This window comes from Callorhinus ursinus, unplaced genomic scaffold, assembly GCF_003265705.2.
Source record: "Callorhinus ursinus isolate GAN/ISIS: 27379988/994484 unplaced genomic scaffold, GSC_fseal_2.0 scaffold3, whole genome shotgun sequence".
NCBI lineage: Eukaryota > Metazoa > Chordata > Mammalia > Carnivora > Otariidae > Callorhinus > Callorhinus ursinus.
In genome coordinates, this window is record NW_027397065.1 from 10,149,529 (window position 1) to 10,158,097 (window position 8,569).

The 8,569-nt window shown below is 35.8% G+C and overlaps 1 non-coding gene across 1 annotated transcript; it reads left to right on the forward strand.

Annotated features, from left to right (window-relative positions):
• Positions 1 to 5,913: 5,913 nt before the first annotated feature.
• On the forward strand, positions 5,914 to 6,015 carry LOC112820477 (U6 spliceosomal RNA). The gene has a single exon (XR_003207149.1). It is a non-coding gene; the product is annotated as a U6 spliceosomal RNA (small nuclear RNA).
• The last annotated feature ends 2,554 nt before the right edge of the window (positions 6,016 to 8,569 follow it).

An 8,569-nucleotide genomic window follows, 5' to 3' on the forward strand; every position in this document is an offset into this window, starting at 1 on the left:
ATTTCTGAGGTTGATATCATCAAAGACATGCATGCTATTGTGCAAGAAATTCAATATAGCTCATCATTAAAATCACCCAGAAGTCTGCTTCCTCCCCTAACAAATTAATTCATAATAGTTCAATTAAGGCACAATTCTCAGATCTGTGAGTTTTCCAATGCTATATATATAATTTTAAAAAAAAAGAATGCTAGCTCTTCCTCTGCAAGACACATAACTTGCTATTCATTTTGTATAGTGCTAATCATATCAATAATATTCCATATGTGAAAAGACAATTATAAACTGTTAATACTACAAAATGTCAGCTATTATCACATATTCAACTAGTGGATTCTGAATTTATCATCTTCTTTAATGGATTACAGTTAATGAAGTATTAAGTAGCCTGATTTTGATCATTTCAGGTTAAAATAAGACTATAGACCTATCACATTTTAAATGCCAAATTAGAATATGAAGATGTCTTTCATAAAGTCTGGCAGCTTGTTTAAATTAATGAAATAAATTTTCATTATGTGATTTATGAACTCTAAACCATATTTTAGAGTTTCAGTACATGCTTTTCCTTTCCTAGAATTTACTTCCTATGTTTATTTAAAGTATAAGAGTTTTGGCACCAAGCTTAAAAGAAGAAATTTTACAAGTTAGCATACGATCAGTAAGTAAATGTATTTGAATCTCTGCTTAATTTTTTAAAATATCTATGGGAAGAAAAAGTACAACTTGTTCCAGCTATAATTTGTTGTTTTTTTGTTTTTTTGTTTTCTCCTAAGAAGGAATCGATGAAATAATGAAGACTGAATTCATTACTAAGCATATTATTGTAGAAGCACTCGTCTTCAGAGATTCTACAATTAATGTATAATCCTTGCAGAGAGTTAAATGTGGTAATTTGAAAGTTGCTGCCATATCCTACCTTTTTCTTGATAATGAGCCCTATGCTCAACTGGCCTTTTAAGATACATTATTTTTTGTTTTGGTTTTTAATGGTGGAAAGCATTCTTCCAAAATCAGCCTTTGATAGTATTTGATTTTCTTAATTTGAATTTAGGCTGCATCTAGGGAGTCTCCGGTGGAGCTCAGAATTTGCTTTTTCTTTCAGGGCTGATAAGCAGGAGGATGTGATGGGACTGTGGCAGCGCAATCTGAGGGCAGCAGAGGGCAGACTGCACAGAGACCTGGGAGGCCTCTTTACAGATCGTGATGGAACCATAAGGGAAACCATAATAGCCCTCATTTTATGTATTAAGCCATATTTGCACAACAATTCCATTATAATACAAAGATAATCTTTAGAAGTAATTTTAAAACAGCAAATGTATAAATGCTGAGTCTCAAGTAAAAGAAACAATTTTCCTAAGCCAAATGTCTTTTGTAACGGATTTCAATGGTCATTTGATTCTGTTTTAAAGATAATTTGACCTTATGATTCACCCATTTCTTAAATGCACGTCTCCAATACAATTGTTTTCATTTGGAGTTGGAGTTAAAAAAAATAGCTAAATAATCCTTTGTGATTTGTTTTACTGCTTTGCAGCGCTTTTGTCTAACCAAAGGAAACTCTTAAGTAGATGATTATTAGTATTAAAATTGATGTCTCCAAGAGTTCAATACCAGCTTGTTAAAAAAAAAAAGAAATCATCTGCTGAAAATGATGGTGACTCCAGTTCCTCTTTACATTTTTAAAAATATATTCCTTGCAATATAGCTATTTAATCTAAGTCCAACCAGCTGGGCCATATATACAGTCTTTGAAGACAAAAATGGTATCATCTTTATGATGTTATGTTATAAAAATCAGTAAGTGCTTACTGAATTTAATATAAATGAATCTCTTTGATACTTTTATCAGTATTTTACTAAAGATAGAGTGTAAATAGCAACTTTCATTGTAATATTATTTAGGAGTGTCTAGTAAAGATAAAATATATAAAGGATTATGTAGTTTGTGAGGCATGGTATTTAAAGAAGACCAGTCCTGTGTCATTCCATACCACAGAGTGTCTCTACCAAGCATAGGATTTATCCACTGCACAACAGGACTAGGCAGGAAGAATAAAATTAGCATTTATGAGAAGCTGCAATGTGCCAGGCATCACGCCAAGCACTTTATGTATATTATCTCATTTATTATAACAGTTTTGCAGATAAAGACTCGGGAGCTTAGACAGGTTAAGTAACTTTCCCCACAAAGGTAAGGTGAAATCAGTACCTTCTTTGAAAAATATCTCTGGAGTACCTCCTATGTGCCACTCACTGTGCTAAGCACATCGTGGGCTTCTGTGGACAAGATGCATGAGGTCCCTGCTATCTGGAAACATACATTCTACTCAGAACACCTTGTGGATGAATATGTAAAAAAAAATACACAATATTAGTGGTAAGTATCTTACATCAAGATAATTTTCAGCAATCAATAAACAAACTCGTCTCCAAGGTAATGCCAATCTTTCCACATTATTTTGATCTTTTGACCTCAATGCAGACCTTTATATTTACTTCTATTATATTTAATCCTATAAATTGTAGTCACTTTTCCCCATATTTTAACTTCCTTGTGATTCCTGATATTTTTATTCTCTGAAAAGCTGATAGCCAGTCAGATCATACCACTCATGCCACCCAGAGCCACAGCAGACCGTATTCAACTTTTCCAGATTCATTTTTTTCTTCAGAAATTTAGACTGCTATTGCAACCCTCTCTCTAAAGAAAATGGACTTTTCCGTCCCAGTTGGTTCCACTGACCTTTGTTCCCTACTGTCTTGACTTACTTCCTTCTCTCTACTGCTACTTGTTTGACCCTATGTCTTGTATCATAGAACCATTTGGATACTTCAATGTCTCCAACTTCAGTATAATAGCTAACATTCATTAAATGTCTACTATGTGCCAATCATTCATTCTAAATTTTCTTTACATTTACATCTCATGCAATTGTCCAATTTTTTTTAAGGAAAATATGGCTGTTACCACTGTTTGTTTTATAAATGAGGAAAATGAGGTGCCAAGAAGCCCTGTCCCCAGAATTATATACTAGTAAGTGACAGAGCCAGGACTTAGAAGAATGCAGCTCAGTGATTTTACCGGTAATTTCATGTTTCAGAGTCATTTATAACACTGGAACCATCTTCCATTTCAAAATGGATGACCATGGAATCAAGTCTCTTTTCTCTCAACATTTTTGAAATGTGTCTCCTTCTTAAAGTCTAGAGTAGAGGTTAAATCACATTCGGTGTTCCTCTCCATGTTTTTATAAATTCTAAGTTAATAATATCACATCCTCCTAGGTTCTTAAACACCACTTCTCCAAATCATGTTACAATAGAAGGGAGAATGGAAGAAGAGAAAAGCACCGGGCTTTGGCTGTGCAGTCAGCCAGGTGCATTCAAATCTAGCTCTGCTGATTGCAAGCTGTGTGACTTTGGGTAATTTACTTAAATTCTCTTAGACTTTGGTTTCTTTCTCTTCTCATGGAGGATAACATATGTCTCAGGGGGTTGGGGGGGTGAGTCAACTTAACATAAGCAAAGTGCTTTGGCATATGTTTCACACTCAGTAATTTTGATTTTACTTTTATTAGAACTAAGATGAAAGAGGCAATTCTTCTCATTATTTCTTAAAAGTGTGAGAGAAATTTTTCTAAAAGTAAGTCAAGTTCTGTCAGATGCACTGTTGTTGGCTTTCTGGCTTATCATAGTCTGCATAGAGTCAGCCATCTATTCATCATTCCTTCACTTGTTTATTCAGCAAGCAATGTAGTAATCAAGCATTTAAAGAACTATTTATGAGGATTTATAGAATTATCGTACCAGGTTCTATGCTAAACAACAGGATTTCAGCAGTACATGAGAGAGAGCTCCCACAATCACGAAGTTTACATTCATATGATGTGATGAGAGGTATGAGAGAAGTAAGCAACGGAGCTAAGCTTACATTAACATTTATATTATGACAGCATTATCCACATCTTCTCTCTTGCAAGGTGGTCTGTACTCAACAGTTCCCCTCAATTTAGCTTCATCTATAAAGTTAAAACTTTTATCTAAATCTCCCTCTAAGATCTATTTTATCTCTTAAATGCTGTACTTCTACAGTCATGTCATGGCTGGTTCTGTTTCTTTTAATTCCTACTTAAATTCCATCAGACACATTTCCAGTCTAAGGTTTATGGAATTTATTGAAAGGAGAATGGCTGATTTGCAACCAGTATCACTTCTATTTTTTTTACCCCTTCCATTACATCAAATTTGTACAAATGTGTACATAATATTTTTTATCCCTTCTATTACATCAAATTTGTACAAATGTGTACATCATAATATTTTAAATCCTGTTCAGTTTACCTGATATCTTGCTGAAGCTATAAGTTTTGTAAGAGATCATCTGCTTTGTTTCTCCTAATGATTGCTGGGTACCTACTATAGCCCCCTTTCTTCTTTCTTCATTATTTCCATTGTTTCTCAAAAAATCTTCTGGTTTTTTTTTTCTGGACATTTCCCCCACATCTCTCAAACATTATTAAAATAATAATTTCTGCTACAAATTACACTGCACTGAATATGTCTGGAGAATAACCAACAGCAGACTACTCAACCCAGTGCAATACGGGAAGCATTCAATATATACTTGAAAACACACTGGAGCCTCAACCATGGTATTCTTGGATTGAACCTCTAGAAAAAAATAAGGAAGAACAATTGGACACACTCTTGTCTGTATAGAGTAATATTTGTATGAACATAGACTCTTGTTGACCTGCCACCACAATACAACATACATAGGACATACAGCCACTTCAGGTATGACCTTTTTTTTAGCATCCTGTAATTCCTGTATTTGGCTATTCTTTTCATCCATTGCATTTGTGTCATGTTTATTTGTCATCTGTCTCTTGTCCTACTATATAACTTCATGAAGAAAAGAAAATTTAATTACTACTGTGCTGCCAGGACATTCCTTAAATACTCACTGAATGAATGCTGTGAAATGGTTAATATATCACTGAAAAAATAATGAGATTAAAATGCCTGTGTTGGTATTATACAGCATATGAAGAGATACTTGTTAAAAGAGATATAATTTTGACATTCTAAAGCAAAGCAGTTTGGGTGCCTGGGTGGCTCAGTTGGTTAAGCGACTGCCTTCGGCTCAGGTCATGAGCCTGGAGTCCCAGGATCGAGTCCCGCATCAGGCTCCCTGCTCAGCACGGACTCTGCCTCTCCCTCTGATCTTCTTCCCTCTCAAGCTCTCTCTCTACCATTCTCTCTCTCTCTCTCAATAAATAAATAAAAATCTTTAAAAAAAATAAAGCAAAGCAGTTTTACAATTATTGCATAAATTTAGAGTTAAAGTCATAATTTCCATGTATGGCTCCAATTCTGAATACATCATTTCACCTTGAAAAAAAAATGTTGAGTATCATGGAAACTTCATTGCCATATCTACAAAATAATGAGTAATTATAGAACAAATACTGGGAAACCAAAGTTTTCTTTCCTTCTAATCATGATTTCATTCATGAAATAATTTTCTGGGGCACCTGGGTGGCTCAGTCTGTTGCCTCAGGTCATGATCTCAGGGTCCTGGGATCGAACCCCACATTGGGCTTTCTGCTCAGCAGTGAGCTTGCTTCTCCCTCTCCCTCTGTTTGCCGCTCCCCACCACCCTGCTTGTGCTTGCACTCTCTCTCTGTCAAATAAATAAATACAATCTGAAAGAAAGAAAGAGAGAGAGAGAGAGAGAGAGAGAGAGAAAGAAAGAAAGAAAGAAAGAAAGAAAGAAAGAAAGAAAGAAAGAAAGAAAGAAAGAAAGAAAGAAAGTAAGAAAAAGAAAGAAATTTTCCATTGAGTGTTACTATTTGCCAGACACAGAGAAGAGGGCACTATAGATGCAGAAAAAACTATTCCCTTGGGCAGCTCACATATTAACACTGGAAAGATACAGAGAAGATTAGCATGGCCCCTGCACAAGGATGACACACAAATTCATGTAGATGCAGAAAAGAAAGATATAATCACCACTTTTGACTATTTTTTGGCTGAATAGAATGAGGAAATCTATAGTTGAGGTGTGGAAAAAGCTAGTATCTAAATAAAGCAAAGAACTGGGCTCCTAATAGAGCTAGGAGGAAGTGAGCAAGGGAGGACAGGGGTAACAAAGCCAGCCTCTGAATGGAGACAATTAATGATGGGCATTCTTATAAATGAATAGAAGTTATGTAGGATGATCAAAATAATCACATTTCAATGTGCCCATGATAACTTGTTTACCATGTGGACTAGCAATTTCCACTAATTAAAACTGATTCTGCACCCCAATGTTCATAGCAGCAATGTCCACGATAGCCAAACTGTGGAGAGAGCCGAGATGCCTTCAACAGATGAATGGATAAAGAAGATGTGGTCCATATATACCATGGAATATGACTCAGCCATCAGAACGGATGAATACCCAACTTTCACATCCACATGGATGGGACTGGAGGAGATGATGCTAAGTGAAATAAGTCAAGCAGAGAAAGTCAATTATCATATGGTTTCACTTATTTGTGGCACATAAGGAATAGCATGGAGGACACTAGCAGAAGGAAGGGAAAAATGAAGGGGGGGAATCGGAGGGGGAGATGAACCCTGAGAGACTGTGGACTCCGAGAAACAAACTGAGGGTTCTAGAGGGGAGGTGCTGGGGGGATGGGTTAGCCTGGTGATGGGTATTAAGGAGGGCACGTACTGCGTGGAGCACTGGGTGTTATAAGCCAACAATGAATCATGGAACACTGCAACAAAAACTAATGATGTACTGTATGGTACTAACATAACATAATAAAAAAAACTGATTCTAAGCAATTTGATTCATGTTTAATGTATATGTTCTTTGCACTTACACTAAAGAACAATCTGCAATTCGCAAGTTTTGTCTTAAATGTAAATGCCAACAATACTCTTGTCTCTTATTTAGTTCAAGAACTTCAGCAGCACAATGAGAACAGTGAACCACATTTTGCAACTACCTGTCCCTGCAGGTAAATGTCCCTCCTTATTTCCTTGCTGATTTCCAACTCTGAAAGGTGTCATCTATACTCCATTATGATCATTTTCTTTTAACTAAATCTAGACTTTTTCCTACTTACACTCCTTTCAAAACCAGCACCTTTCCTTTCTTTCTTGTGTCCAAAAGTCCTGTAGCAGTTTTCTCTCATCACCACTGGAATGGCTGCTGATTAATCAATGAATGCACAGTTTCTTCTAAAAATAAATGAGCCCACTTGACCAAAGTTTTCATCGTAACTCATAAGAACCATGCTTATGCCTTTTCCAAGGCCCAGGACTGTGGATTTATTATAGAGACCTAATGAGCAAGTACATAGTTGATAAACATTTCTAATATATTTGTTACATAGTATATGATTCAGTCAACCATCATTTATTCTTTTATTCCCAGTCTCAATAACAAATTGTATCTTACTAATTGTTATCTTAGTGAAGGTAAATTCCAAGATCCTGAGTTTTAAGAGTGTAACAAGTACCTTTTACTCCCATCAAACATTTAACTTGCACCCTCTCTAAATATTTCCCAACTCCATGACTAACTCCCACCTATTCCAAACTTTCCAAAAATGTCTTTCTATTTCTGTAAAACCACCCCGGTTCCCCTCAGGGCATGACCAAAGCTCCCTTGGTAAAAAAGAGCACTGTAACCGAAGCCCCAAGATCAGGATCCAATGCTTTGTTCTCCATTTTGTAGCCACATAATATTAAGTAAGCAACTTATTTTTCTAAGTTTTCCTGATTCTGAGATTTGGCAAATAAGAAAAGTAGATGAGATCATCTATAAGGTCCCTTATGGTTCTTATATTTCATAATCTTATTATAAGTCGCTCCAAACTACCAGGACCCTTAGGTTCTGTGTAGTTAACTTTATTTCACGCTTTTATTTTTGTTGTTTTCCATATTTTTCTGTGCGTTTTTCTATAACCACTTTGATAAACAGGAGCCCCTTCATCTATTCTTTGCAATGCTACATAATCTTTAGTAATTAAAAATTAGTCAAGCTAACTCATGACCTCCTTCATACTAGAAATTTTTATGTGAATTTTGTACATTTAAACTTAAGCTACAGAAATGTCATAAAATTCAGTTTTCCTGTAATATACGGTATTCTATTTACTTTGGAATTTTATTGATGGTTTGAAGTTGACCTAAACCAGTGGCTTAGAGCACCATCTAAAACAACAACAAAAAATTAAAGGTGGTAATATGTTTGTGCTGGCCTCCAATTAATTCCGTGTGCCTTATAATGCAATCTAGTATGAGACATGTGATTGATGGATATTCCTGTCAAACAACTGTGCAGAGAGAAGTGTGTGTGATCTCAGTCCAGTTCAGAGCAGAGTGTCCACCTGGCAAACCCTCAGCTCAGTGGAAATGATCATCCTCTGTGTTATCAGTCTCATCCAAGAAGTTCAGACCTAAATGGACCCATGGACCCTACTAGGACTCTAAACCTTCAAAGGGGCTCCTGTGGATCAAAGATAGGCCCTACTCACCTGATCCTATCAGTTCACGA